Genomic DNA, 14881 nt, shown 5'->3' on the forward strand with positions numbered 1-14881 from the left:
TAACCCGAACCCTAACCCTAGCCCAAACCCTAACCCTAACCGTGGCCCTAACCCTAACCAAAGCCCTAGCCCTAGCCCTAACCCTAACACTAACCCTAACCCTAACCCTAACCCTAGCCCAAACCCTAACCCTAACCAAAGCGCTAACCCTAGCCCTAACCCTAACACTAACCCTAACCCTAACCCTAACCCTAGCCCAAACCCTAACCCTAACACTAACCCTAACCCTAGCCCAAACCCTAACCCTAACCGTGGCCCTAACCCTAACCAAAGCCCTAACCCTAGCCCTAACCCTAACACTAACCCTAACCCTAACACTAACCCTAGCCCTAGCCCAAAACCTAACCCAAACCCTAACCAAAGCCCTAACCCTCGCCCAAACCCTAACCCTAACCCTAACCGTGGCCCTAGCCCTAACCAAAGCCCTAACCCTAGCCCTAACCCTAACACTAACCCTAACCCTAACACTAACCCTAACCCTAGCCCAAACCCTAACCCTAACCCTGACCAAAGCCCTAACCCTAGCCCTAACCCTAACACTAACCCTAACCCTAACCCTAGCCCAAACCCTAACCCTAACCCTAACCGTGGCCCTAGCCCAAACCCTAACCCTAACCCTTACCAAAGCCCTAACCCTAGCCCTAACCCTAACACTAACCCTAACCCTAACCCTAACCCTAGCCCAAACCCTAACCCTAACCGTGGCCCTAACCCTAACCCTAACCAAAGCCCTAACCCTAGCCCTCACCCTAACACTAACCCTAACCCTAACCCTAACACTAGCCCTAACCCTAACCCTAACCCTAACCGTGGCCCTAACCCTAACCATAGCCCTAACGCTAGCCCTAACCCTAACACTAAGCCTAACCCTAGCCCGAGCCCTAGCCCTAACCCTAACCCTAGCCTAACCCTAAGCCTAACCCTAAGGGAGCAATTTGAAAGTGTGGCCGGCGCGAGGGACGCCTGTGCGGGCGTGGAGAGTCGATGTGGAGTCCTTGTGAGCATGGAGTGTGTTGTAAGGGCGTGTTTCTGCCTGTGCCTTGACCCTAACACTAACCCTAACCCTAGCGCTAACCCTAACCGTAGCCGTCACCCGAACCCTAACCCGAGCCCTAGCCCTAGCCCTAACCCTAACCCTAACCCTAACGGAGCAATTTGAAAGTGTGGCCGGCGTGAGGGGCGCCTGTGCGGGCGTGGAGAGTCAATGTGGAGTGCTTGTGAGCATGGAGTGTGTAGTAAGGGCGTGTTTCTGCCTGTGCCTTGACCCTAACCCTAACCCGAACCCTAACCCTAACCGCGGGTGCGGGGGGTTGAACAAACACCGGGGAAGCCATTAACCACCAGCGGGGAGTACATTAAGCAGTTGCCCTTAGTCTCAGGAGCAGCGGGGAACAGATTATCCAACAGCCGGGAAAACATTCACCAACTTCGGGGGAAAACATGAACGAAATATCGGGAAGACATGAACCAACGGCAGGCAAAACACTGGGGAAGCCAGGAACCAACAACGGGGAGTACACTAAGCAGCTGCCCTTAGTCTCAGGAGTAGCGGGGAAGAGATTAAGCAGCAGCCGGGAAAAGATCAGCCAACCGCGGGGGAACTCATTAACCAGTGTCGTGGGAACGCATTAACCAGTTTCGTGGGAACTCATTAACCAGTTTCGGGAAAACTTCCACCAAAGGCGGGGAAAGCATCAACCAACGGCGGGGAAGCCATTGTCCAACAGGGGGGGGGGAGCACATCAAGCAGCTGCCCTTAGTCTCAGGAGCAGCGGGGAAGAGATTAAGCAGCAGCCGGGAAAAGATCAGCCAACCGCGGGGGAACTCATTAACCAGTTTCGTGGGAACTCATTAACCAGTTTCGGGAAACCGTCCACCTAAGGCGGGGAAAACATCAAACAACGGCGGGGAAGCCATTGTCCAACAGGGGGGAGCACATTAAGCAGCTGCCCTTAGTATCAGGAGCAGCGGGGATCAGATTAAGCAACAGCCGGGAAAAGATCAGGAAACCGCGGGGGAACTCATTAACCAGTTTCGTGGGAACTCATTAACCAGTTTCGGGAAAACATCAACCAAAGGCGGGGAAAGCATCAACCAACGGCGGGGAAGCCACTGTCCAACAGTGGGGAGCACATTAAGCAGCTGCCCTTAGTCTCAGGAGCAGCGGGGATCAGATTAAGCAACAGCCTGGGAAAAGATCAACCAACCGCGGGGGAACTCATTAACCAGTTTCCTGGGAACTCATTAACCAGTTTCGTGGGAACTCATTAACCAGTTTCGGGAAAACCTCCACCAAAGGCGGGGAAAGCATGAACCAACGGCGGGGAAGCCATTGTCCAACCGGGGGGAGCACATTAAGCAGCTGCCCTTAGTATCAGGAGCAGCGGGGTACAAATGAACCAGCAGCGGGGAAAACAACTTCGTGGGAACTCATTAACCAGTTTCGTGGGAACTCATTAACCAGTTTCGGGGGAACTCATTAACCAGTTTCGGGAAAACTTCCACCAAAGGCGGGGAAAGCATCAACCAACGGCCGGGAAGCCATTGTCCAACAGTGGGGAGCACATTAAGCAGCTGCCCTTAGTATCAGGAGCAGCGGGGATCAGATTAAGCAACAGCCGGGAAAAGATCAGCCAACCGCGGGGGAACTCATTAACCAGTTTCCTGGGAACTCATTAACCAGTTTCGTGGGAACTCATTAACCAGTTTCGGGAAAACCTCCACCAAAGGCGGGGAAAGCATGAACCAACGGCGGGGAAGCCATTGTCCAACCGGGGGGAGCACATTAAGCAGCTGCCCTTAGTATCAGGAGCAGCGGGGATCAGATTAAGCAACAGCCGGGAAAAGATCAGCCAACCGCGGGGGAACTCATTAACCAGTTTCCTGGGAACTCATTAACCAGTTTCGGGAAAACTTCCACCAAAGGCGGGGAAAACATGCACCAACGGCGGGGAAGCCTTTGTCCAACAGGGGGGAGCACATTAAGCAGCTGCCCTTAGTATCAGGAGCAGCGGGGTACAAATGAACCAGCAGCGGGGAAAACAGCTTCGTGGGAACTCATTAACCAGTTTCGGGGGAACTCATTAACCAGTTTCGGGAAAACGTCCACCAAAGGCGGGGAAAACATCAACCAACGGCGGGGAAGCCATTGTCCAACGGGGGGGAGCACATTAAGCAGCTGCCCTTAGTATCAGGAGCAGCGGGGAACAGATTAAGCAACAGCCGGGAAAAGAACAGCCAACCGCGGGGGAACTCATTAACCAGTTTCGTGGGAACTCATTAACCAGTTTCGTGGGAACTCATTAACCAGTTTCGGGAAAACGTCCACCAAAGGCGGGGAAAACACCAACCAACGTCGGGGAAGCCTTTGTCCAACAGTGGGGAGCACATTAAGCAGCTGCCCTTAGTATCAGGAGCAGCGGGGATCAGATTAAGCAACAGGAGGGAAAAGATCAGCCAACCGCGGGGGAACTCATTAACCAGTTTCGTGGGAACTCATTAACCAGTTTCGGGAAAACTTCCACCAAAGGCGGGGAAAACATGCACCAACGGCGGGGAAGCCATTGTCCAACAGGGGGGAGCACATTAAGCAGCTGCCCTTAGTATCAGGAGCAGCGGGGTACAAATGAACCAGCAGCGGGGAAAACAACTTCGTGGGAACTCATTAACCAGTTTCGTGGGAACTCATTAACCAGTTTCGGGAAAACGTCCACCAAAGGCGGGGAAAGCATCAACCAACGGCGGGGAAGCCATTGTCCAACAGTGGGGAGCACATTAGGCAGCTGCCCTTAGTATCAGGAGCAGCGGGGATCAGATTAAGCAACAGCCGGGAAAAGAACAGCCAACCGCGGGGGAACTCATTAACCAGTTTCGTGGGAACTCATTAACCAGTTTCGTGGGAACTCATTAACCAGTTTCGGGAAAACGTCCACCAAAGGCGGGGAAAACATGCACCAACGGCGGGGAAGCCATTGTCCAACAGGGGGGAGCACATTAAGCAGCTGCCCTTAGTATCAGGAGCGGCGGGGATCAGATTAAGCAACAGCCGGGAAAAGATCAACCAACCGCGGGGGAACTCATTAACCAGTTTCGTGGGAACTCATTAACCAGTTTCCTGGGAACTCATTAACCAGTTTCGGGAAAAATTCAACCAGAGGCGGGGAAAGCATCAACCAACGGCGGGGAAGCCTTTGTCCAACAGGGGGGAGCACATTAAGCAGCTGCCCTTAGTATCAGGAGCAGCGGGGTACAAATGAACCAGCAGCGGGGAAAACAGCTTCGTGGGAACTCATTAACCAGTTTCGGGGGAACTCATTAACCAGTTTCGGGAAAACTTCCACCAAAGGCGGGGAAAGCATGAACCAACGGCGGGGAAGGCATTGTCCAACCGGGGGGAGCACATTAAGCAGCTGCCCTTAGTATCAGGAGCAGCGGGGATCAGATTAAGCAACAGCCGGGAAAAGATCAGCCAACCGCGGGGGAACTCATTAACCAGTTTCGGGGGAACTCATTAACCAGTTTCGGGAAAACGTCCACCAAAGGCGGGGAAAACATCAACCAACGGCGGGGAAGCCTTTGTCCAACAGGGGGGAGCACATTAAGCAGCTGCCCTTAGTATCAGGAGCAGCGGGGTACAAATGAACCAGCAGCGGGGAAAACAGCTTCGTGGGAACTCATTAACCAGTTTCGGGGGAACTCATTAACCAGTTTCGGGAAAACTTCCACCAAAGGCGGGGAAAGCATGAACCAACGGCGGGGAAGGCATTGTCCAACCGGGGGGAGCACATTAAGCAGCTGCCCTTAGTATCAGGAGCAGCGGGGATCAGATTAAGCAACAGCCGGGAAAAGATCAGCCAACCGCGGGGGAACTCATTAACCAGTTTCGTGGGAACTCATTAACCAGTTTCGGGAAAACTGCCACCAACGGCGGGGAAAACATGCACCAACGGCGGGGAAGCCATTGTCCAACAGGGGGGAGCACATTAAGCAGCTGCCCTTAGTATCAGGAGCAGCGGGGTACAAATGAACAAGCAGCGGGGAAAACAACTCCGTGGGAACTCATTAACCAGTTTCGTGGGAACTCATTAACCAGTTTCGGGAAAACGTCCACCAAAGGCGGGGAAAACATGCACCAACGGCGGGGAAGCCATTGTCCAACAGGGGGGAGCACATTAAGCAGCTGCCCTTAGTATCAGGAGCAGCGGGGTACAAATGAACCAGCAGCGGGGAAAACAACTTCGTGGGAACTCATTAACCAGTTTCGGGGGAACTCATTAACCAGTTTCGGGAAAACGTCCACCAAAGGCGGGGAAAACATCAACCAACGGCGGGGAAGCCATTGTCCAACAGGGGGGAGCACATTAAGCAGCTGCCCTAAGTATCAGGAGCAGCGGGGATCAGATTAAGCAACAGCCGGAAAAGATCAACCAACCGCGGGGGAACTCATTAACCAGTTCCGTGGGAACTCATTAACCAGTTTTCGTGGGAACTCATTAACCAGTTTCGGGAAAACGTCCACCAAAGGCGGGGAAAACATCAACCAACGGCGGGGAAGCCATTGTCCAACAGTGGGAGCACATTAAGCAGCTGCCCTTAGTGTCAGGAGCAGCGGGGATCAGGATTAAGCAACAGCCGGGAAAAGATCAGGAAACCGCGGGGGAACTCATTAACCAGTTTCGTGGGAACTCATTAACCAGTTTCGGGAAAACCTCCACCAAAGGCGGGGAAAGCATGAACCAACGGCCGGGAAGCCCTTGTCCAAAAGTGGGGAGCACATTAAGTGGCTGCCCTTAGTATCAGGAGCAGCGGGGATCAGATTAAGCAACAGCCGGGAAAAGATCAGCCAACCGCGGGGGAACTCATTAACCAGTTTCGTGGGAACTCATTAACCAGTTTCGGGAATACTTCCACCAAAGGCGGGGAAAAACATGAACCAACGGCGGGGAAGCCATTGTCCAACAGTGGGGAGCACATTAAGCAGCTGCCCTTAGTATCAGGAGCAGCGGGGTACAAATGAACCAGCAGCGGGGAAAACAGCTTCGTGGGAACTCATTAACCAGTTTCGTGGGAACTCATTAACCAGTTTCGTGGGAACTCATTAACCAGTTTCGGGAAAACATCCACCAAAGGCGGGAAAGCATCAACCAACGGCGGGGAAGCCATTGTCCAGCAGTGGGGAGCACATTAAGCAGCTGCCCTTAGTATCAGGAGCAGCGGGGTACAAATGAACAAGCAGCGGGGAAAACAACTCCGTGGGAACTCATTAACCAGTTTCCTGGGAACTCATTAACCAGTTTCGGGAAACCTTCCACCAAAGGCGGGGAAAACATGCACCAACGGCGGGAAGCCATTGTCCAACAGGGGGGAGTACATTAAGCAGCTGCCCTTAGTATCAGGAGCAGCGGGGATCAGATTAAGCAACAGCCGGGAAAAGATCAGCCAACCGCGGGGGAACTCATTAACCAGTTTCGTGGGAACTCATTAACCAGTTTCGGGAAAACATCAACCAGAGGCGGGGAAAACATGCACCAACGGCGGGGAAGCCATTGTCCAACAGGGGGGAGTACATTAAGCAGCTGCCCTTAGTATCAGGAGCAGCGGGGTACAAATGAACCAGCAGCGGGGAAAACAACTCCGTGGGAACTCATTAACCAGTTTCGTGGGAACTCATTAACCAGTTTCGGGAAACCTTCCACCAAAGGCGGGGAAAACATGCACCAACGGCGGGGAAACCATTGTCCAACAGGGGGGAGCACATTAAGCAGCTGCCCTTAGTATCAGGAGCAGCGGGGTACAAATGAACCAGCAGCGGGGACAACAACTCCGTGGGAACTCATTAACCAGTTTCGTGGGAACTCATTAACCAGTTTCGGGAAACCTTCCACCAAAGGCGGGGAAAACATGCACCAACGGCGGGGAAGCCATTGTCCAACAGGGGGGAGCACATTAAGCAGCTGCCCTTAGTATCAGGAGCAGCGGGGATCAGATTTAGCAGCAGCCGGGAAAAGATCAGGAAAACCGCGGGGGAACTCATTAACCAGTTTCGTGGGAACTCATTAACCAGTTTCGGGAAAACATCAACCAGAGGCGGGGAAAGCATCAACCAACGGCGGGGAAGCCTTTGTCCAACAGGGGGGAGCACATTAAGCAGCTGCCCTTAGTATCAGGAGCAGCGGTGCACAAATGAACCAGCAGCGGGGAAAACAGCTTCGTGGGAACTCATTAACCAGTTTCGGGGGAACTCATTAACCAGTTTCGGGAAATCTTCCACCAGAGGCGGGGAAAGCATCAACCAACGGCGGGGAAAGCCTTTGTCCAACAGGGGGGAGCACATTAAGCAGCTGCCCTTAGTCTCAGGAGCAGCGGGGAACAGATTAAGCAACAGCCGGGAAAAAGATCAGCCAACCGCGGGGGAACTCATTAACCAGTTTCGTGGGAACTCATTAACCAGTTTCGTGGGAACTCATTAACCAGTTTCGGGAAAACGTCCACCAAAGGCGGGGAAAGCATCAGCCAACGGCGGGGAAGCCATTGTCCAACAGTGGGGAGCACATTAAGCAGCTGCCCTTAGTATCAGGAGCAGCGGGATCAGATTAAGCAACAGCCGGGAAAAGATCAGCCAACCGCGGGGGAACTCATTAACCAGTTTCCTGGGAACTCATTAACCAGTTTCGGGAAATCCTCCACCAAAGGCGGGGAAAGCATCGACCAACGGCCGGGAAGCCTTTGTCCAACAGTGGGGAGCACATTAAGCAGCTGCCCTTAGTCTCAGGAGCAGCGGGGTACAAATGAACCAGCAGCGGGGAAAACAACTTCGTGGGAACTCATTAAGCAGTTTCGTGGGAACTCATTAACCAGTTTCGGGAAAACATCCACCAGAGGCGGGGAAAGCATCAACCAACGGCGGGGAAGCCATTGTCCAACAGGGGGCAGTACATTAAGCAGCTGCCCTAAGTATCAGGAGCAGCGGGGATCAGATTAAGCAACAGCCGGGAAAAGATCAGCCAACCGCGGGGGAACTCATTAACCAGTTTCGTGGGAACTCATTAACCAGTTTCGGGGGAACTCATTAACCAGTTTCGGGAAAACCTTCCACCAAAGGCGGGAAAACATCAACCAGCGGCGGGGAAGCCATTGTCCAACAGGCGGGAGCACATTAAGCAGCTGCCCTTAGTATCAGGAGCAGCGGGGTACAAATGAACCAGCAGCGGGGAAAACAGCTTCGTGGGAACTCATTAACCAGTTTCGGGGGAACTCATTAACCAGTTTCGGGAAAACATCAACCAGAGGCGGGGAAAGCATCAACCAACGGCGGGGAAGCCTTCGTCCAACAGGGGGGAGCACATTAAGCAGCTGCCCTTAGTATCAGGAGCAGCGGGTGCAAATGAACCAGCAGCGGGGAAAACAACTTCGTGGGAACTCATTAACCAGTTTCGTGGGAACTCATTAACCAGTTTCGTGGGAACTCATTAACCAGTTTCGGGAAAACGTCCACCAAAGGCGGGGAAAGCATCAACCAACGGCGGGGAAGCCATTGTCCAACAGACGGGAGCACATTAAGCAGCTGCCCTTAGTATCAGGAGCAGCGGGGATCAGAGTAAGCAACAGCCGGGAAAAGATCAGCCAACCGCGGGGGAACTCATTAACCAGTTTCGTGGGAACTCATTAACCAGTTTCGGGAAAACTTCCACCAAAGGCGGGGAAAACATGCACCAACGGCGGGGAAGCCATTGTCCAACAGGGGGGAGCACATTAAGCAGCTGCCCTTAGATCAGGAGCAGCGGGGTACAAATGAACCAGCAGCGGGAAAAAAACTTCGTGGGAACTCATTAACCAGTTTCGTGGGAACTCATTAACCAGTTTCGGGAAAACTTCCACCAAAGGCGGGGAAAACATGCACCAACGGCGGGGAAGCCATTGTCCAACAGGGGGGAGCACATTAAGCAGCTGCCCTTAGTATCAGGAGCAGCGGGGTACAAATGAACCAGCAGCGGGGAAAACAACTTCGTGGGAACTCATTAACCAGTTTCGTGGGAACTCATTAACCAGTTTCGGGAAAACGTCCACCAAAGGCGGGGAAAGCATCAACCAACGGCGGGAAGCCATTGTCCAACAGGGGGAAGTACATTAAGCAGCTGCCCTTAGTATCAGGAGCAGCGGGGTACAAATGAACCAGCAGCGGGGAAAGCAACTTCGTGGGAACTCATTAACCAGTTTCGTGGGAACTCATTAACCAGTTTCGGGAAAACATCAACCAGAGGCGGGGAAAGCATCAACCAACGGCGGGGAAGCCATTGTCCTACAGTGGGGAGCACATTAAGCAGCTGCCCTTAGTATCAGGAGCCGCGGGGATCAGATTAAGCAACAGCCGGGAAAAGATCAGCCAACCGCGGGGGAACTCATTAACCAGTTTCGTGGGAACTCATTAACCAGTTCTGGGGAACTCATTAACCAGTTTCGGGAAATCCTCCACCAAAGGCGGGGAAAGCATCGACCAACGGCCGGGAAGCCTTTGTCCAACAGTGGGGAGCACATTAAGCAGCTGCCCTTAGTCTCAGGAGCAGCGGGGTACAAATGAACCAGCAGCGGGGAAAACAACTTCGTGGGAACTCATTAACCAGTTTCGTGGGAACTCATTAACCAGTTTCGGGAAAACATCCACCAGAGGCGGGTAAAGCATCAACCAACGGCGGGGAAGCCATTGTCCAACAGGGGGCAGTACATTAAGCAGCTGCCCTAAGTATCAGGAGCAGCGGGGATCAGATTAAGCAACAGCCGGGAAAAGATCAACCAACCGCGGGGGAACTCATTAACCAGTTTCGTGGGAACTCATTAACCAGTTTCGGGGGAACTCATTAACCAGTTTCGGGAAAACATCAACCAGAGGCGGGGAAAGCATCAACCAACGGCGGGGAAGCCTTCGTCCAACAGGGGGAGCACATTAAGCAGCTGCCCTTAGTATCAGGAGCAGCGGGGTGCAAATGAACCAGCAGCGGGGAAAACAACTTCGTGGGAACTCATTAACCAGTTTCGTGGGAACTCATTAACCAGTTTCGGGAAAACATCCACCAGAGGCGGGTAAAGCATCAACCAACGGCGGGGAAGCCATTGTCCAACAGGGGGCAGTACATTAAGCAGCTGCCCTTAGTATCAGGAGCTGCGGGGATCAGACTAAGCAACAGCCGGGAAAACATTAACCAACTTCGGGGGAACTCATTAACCAATTATTTGATGACCGGTAGGCGGCGCTCTATCGGCTTCGGCGACCGGCGGGTGGCGGTTCGGGGTCGTGGCGACCCGGGGCGAGGCGGCCCGGCCGTTGAAATCGCGAAAAAACGCGTTTTTAAAAAGAACCGTCGGTCCCCATCGGGATGGATTTGACCCCCTCATGCCGCCGTCGGGACCTCTTCGGCGGCATGACTACCGGAGGTGTTCCCGCCGAGGTGGACACTTGCATTTCTGGCACGGTGGGTTGGCGGGGTACCTGCAGAATAGCAGGAAGGCGATGGCAATGACATGTGGCAACTCATTAACCAGTTTTGACTTTGCTGCATTGAAGGCGGAAAATCGAAACAGGGCCCCGCTCGAGCCCCCAGGTCTGCCGGGACCGCACCGGGCCGCCGCCCCGACGGCCGTTCGGCCAGAATGGGCTAGTATTTCTCCGGATTTTTGGCCGTTTTTCCGACTTTTTCGGACGTCGGGAAAAGCGGCGGCCTGGCCACCGGCCGCGGCCGGGGGTGCCTTCCCCTCGAGCGAGGGCCCGGAATTCACCCGTTTGCAGCCCCGGAGGAGCTCCGCGGCGGCCGGAATGGTTGAGACCATCGGCCGCGCTGAACGGAGCTCGGGTAACTCATTAACCAAACTGGACTTGGCCCCTGGCGCAGGAGGGGGGTCCAGGTGAGGGCTGGCAGGCCGTGGCCACCCGGCAGCAGTGATGCACCCGCGATGGCGGTAGTCCTTCCGATTCGGAGGCTCCCTGGCCCCGCAGAGCAAAAATGGGAGCCGCACGGAGCTCTATGAAGTCAGATCCGGTCGGTGGTGGCGGGGCAGGGTGCACGGTTTCCCGCAGAGCTCGGCGGATCCGTCCCGCCGAGGTGGCCACTCGCATTTTCTGGCAGGGGAGTCCCGAGGCTGGTTAACCAGTTACCCCCGGAAGTGGGGATGGAGTTGAGATTGAACCGTTTTGCGGGGCCTCCGGGCCCCTTCCCCGGTAGGACTACCGGGGCACACCCCGCCGAGGTGGCCACTTGCATTTTCTGGCACGGGGGGTTGGCGGGGTACCTGCAGAATAGCAGGAAGGCGATGGCAATGACATGTGGCAACTCATTAACCAGTTTTGAGTTTGCTGCATTGAAGGAGGAAAATCGAAGCAGGGCCCCGCTCGAGCCCCCAGGTCTGCCGGGACCGCACCGGGCCCGCCGCCCCGACGGCCGTTCGGCCAGATTGGGCTAGTATTTCCCCGGATTTTCGGCCGTTTTTCCGACTTTTCGGCCGTCGGAAAAGCGGCGGCCTGGGGCACCGGCCGCGGCCGGGGTGCCTTCCCCTCGAGCGAGGGCCCGGACCTCACCCGGTTGCAGCCCCGGGTGGGGCTCCGCCGGCGGCCGGAATGGTTGAGACCATCGGCCGCGCTGAACGGAGGTCTGGTAAATCATTAACCAAACTGGACTTAGTCTCTGGCAAGAGAGATGGTCCAGCCGACGGGCACGACCGAGGGCCCGGACCTCACCCGGCTGCAGCCCCGGGTGGGGCTCCGCCGGCGGCCGGAATGTTGAGACCATCGGCCGCGCTGAACGGAGGTCTGGTAAATCATTAACCAAACTGGACTTAGTCTCTGGCAAGAGAGATGGTCCAGCGACGGGCACGACCGAGGGCCCGGACCTCACCCGGCTGCAGCCCCGGGTGGGGCTCCGCCGGCGGCCGGAATGGTTGAGACCATCGGCCGCGCTGAACGGAGGTCTGGTAAATCATTAACCAAACTGGACTTAGTCTCTGGCAAGAGAGATGGTCCAGCCGACGGGCACGACCGAGGGCCCGGACCTCACCCGGTTGCAGCCCCGGGTGGAGCTCCGCCGGCGGCCGGAATGGTTGAGACCATCGGCCGCGCTGAACGGAGGTCTGGTAAATCATTAACCAAACTGGACTTAGTCTCTGGCAAGAGAGATGGTCCAGCCGACGGGCACGACCGAGGGCCCCGGACCTCACCCGGTTGCAGCCCCGGGTGGAGCTCCGCCGGCGGCCGGAATGGTTGAGACCATCGGCCGCGCTGAACGGAGCTCTGGTAAATCATTAACCAAACTGGACTTAGTCTCTGGCAAGAGAGATGGTCCAGCCGACGGGCACGACCGAGGGCCCCGGACCTCACCCGGTTGCAGCCCCGGGTGGAGCTCCGCCGGCGGCCGGAATGGTTGAGACCATCGGCCGCGCTGAACGGAGCTCTGGTAAATCATTAACCAAACTGGACTTAGTCTCTGGCAAGAGAGATGGTCCAGCCGACGGGCACGACCGAGGGCCCCGGACCTCACCCGGTTGCAGCCCCGGGTGGAGCTCCGCCGGCGGCCGGAATGGTTGAGACCATCGGCCGCGCTGAACGGAGCTCTGGTAAATCATTAACCAAACTGGACTTAGTCTCTGGCAAGAGAGATGGTCCAGCCGACGGGCACGACCGAGGGCCCGGACCTCACCCGGTTGCAGCCCGGGTGGAGCTCCGCCGGCGGCCGGAATGGTTGAGACCATCGGCCGCGCTGAACGGAGCTCTGGTAAATCATTAACCAAACTGGACTTAGTCTCTGGCAAGAGAGATGGTCCAGCCGACGGGCACGACCGAGGGCCCCGGACCTCACCCGGTTGCAGCCCCGGGTGGAGCTCCGCCGGCGGCAGGAATGGTTGAGACCATCGGCCGCGCTGAACGGAGCTCTGGTAAATCATTAACCAAACTGGACTTAGTCTCTGGCAAGAGAGATGGTCCAGACGACGGGCACGGTGGCAGAGTTAGCCGAACTTGACTTAGCCTCTGGCCGCAGAGAGGGTCCATCAAACGGGGCACGGTGGGAGATTAAGCCGCACTAGGCTCAGGCTCTGGCCACGGGAGGGTGGCCCAGGTGTGAGCCGGCAGTAAATGGTGAACCAGTGAAAAGCCAGCACCCGAGGGTGCGGTTGTGCTGCCGACTTGGAGGCTCCCTGTGCCCGCAGAGCAAAAATGTGAGCACAGACGGAAGTCTATGAAGTCAGATCCGGTCGGCGGTCGCCAGGCTCGGTGCATGGTTTCCCGCAGAGGTTGGTGGATCCGTCCCGCGAGGTGGGCACCTGCATTTTCTGGCACAAGTGTCCGGAGGCTGGTTAATGAGTTGCCGCCGGTAGCCCGCATGGAGTTGCGATTGACCCGTTTTGCGGGCCCCCCAGGCCTCATTCTCGGTAGGACTACCGGGCCGCACCCCGCCGAGGTGGACACCTGCATTTTCTGGCAGGGGGGGTTGGCGGGGTGCCCGGGATTTTCGGGAACTCGTTTTTCAGAACATTTTTTGGCTAGCGGTGTCAGTTTGAAAGTACCCAGGAAAGTGCTACTTCACAAAAGGGGACTTTTTCCAAATATATAACCTCTTGAAGAGCACCTCAGTGTCGGAGGGGGCAGACACTTTACTTCATTTATGGCTAATTCCTCGGGTACGTTCTGGAAAACGGACAGAGTTGCCTGGCCGGTGGTGACTCTTTGGCAGATACATATATATATATATATATATTACGGCTTTTTCTATATATGTATCAAAGTGTGATAAACACTTGTGCAAAAAAACCAGACAACGGAATTGACGGCACTTTGTAAACGGCCTGCAAAGTACAAAGTCTGAGTTTTTTAAAAAAGTGGCACTCGGTGGTAGGGAGTGCCGGCGCTTTGAAACGGCACAGATGCCACGTTCCCTTGGGTTGCACTTCGTTCTGTGAGGCCTTAAAGTGCGTGCCCAGAAACCTCTGAATGCAAAAGGCGCGCACGCCGGTAGTGGGCTGCAACAATCAGTGCGTTTGCCTATCCATGCCTAAGCCTGGCGACCCTGCGGGCGATGATGGCATGTCTTGGGCGTTGGCCATGGACTGGGTCGGGCTTGACAGTTCGTGCTCTTCGCCTGTGACATATCCGGACTGACCGGACGCTCGTGTTCGACGCGGTAGGGCCCTTGGCGGGTTCATCGTTGATGCGCTGGTGCTTCAGGGCTGAGCGGTTGTCCCTCTGTGGTCCCGACTGCACATCGGGCGGACACCGAGCGAGTCGGTTGGCAGAACTTTCCGTTTGGACTCTCCTCCGTGTGAGGCCGAGGCGCCCGTGTGCGTTACGGTAGTGGCACTTGACGGACCCGTGGAACGGGGCGGTGGTCTGCGGACGCCGCGTGGGGCACCCGTTCCTCAGGCCGTGCACACCATTTCTCTGGCAAGTCCGAGGGCGGCGGTGGCAGCACCACACGTGTCTGGGCACTGTGGCAAACTCCTTCTGTGTGCGTGCCTGCCCCGCCGTCAATTCTGTTGGTACCCGTTTGTTGCACCGAAATACAAAGAGCGGAACCGAGCACCGGCTTCCCTGTCAGGGGGGGAAGACCCGTGTGCAACACCTTACCCCTGAGGGCGACACAGCCCCGGCCGGCTTTGACTACCGTGCCGTTGGGGGAGCGGAGAGGGCCGCTCCCACCGACCCGATCGCAACCAGACGGCTTCACTGACGCCGGCACGCCGCGTACTCGTCCTTCCTGCAAAGTCGCGCGACCATGTTTAAGAGCAAGGGCAAATGAGCAAAGGCCCACGACAAACCGTAGTGAACAAAGGGAAATAATTCCTGAACTGATTATAACAAGAACGAAAGGGCTAACATATATGAAAAATGGTGGTTGCCTCTGAA

This window comes from Mustelus asterias, unplaced genomic scaffold (genome assembly GCF_964213995.1).
Source record: "Mustelus asterias unplaced genomic scaffold, sMusAst1.hap1.1 HAP1_SCAFFOLD_3342, whole genome shotgun sequence".
Classification (NCBI taxonomy): domain Eukaryota; kingdom Metazoa; phylum Chordata; class Chondrichthyes; order Carcharhiniformes; family Triakidae; genus Mustelus; species Mustelus asterias.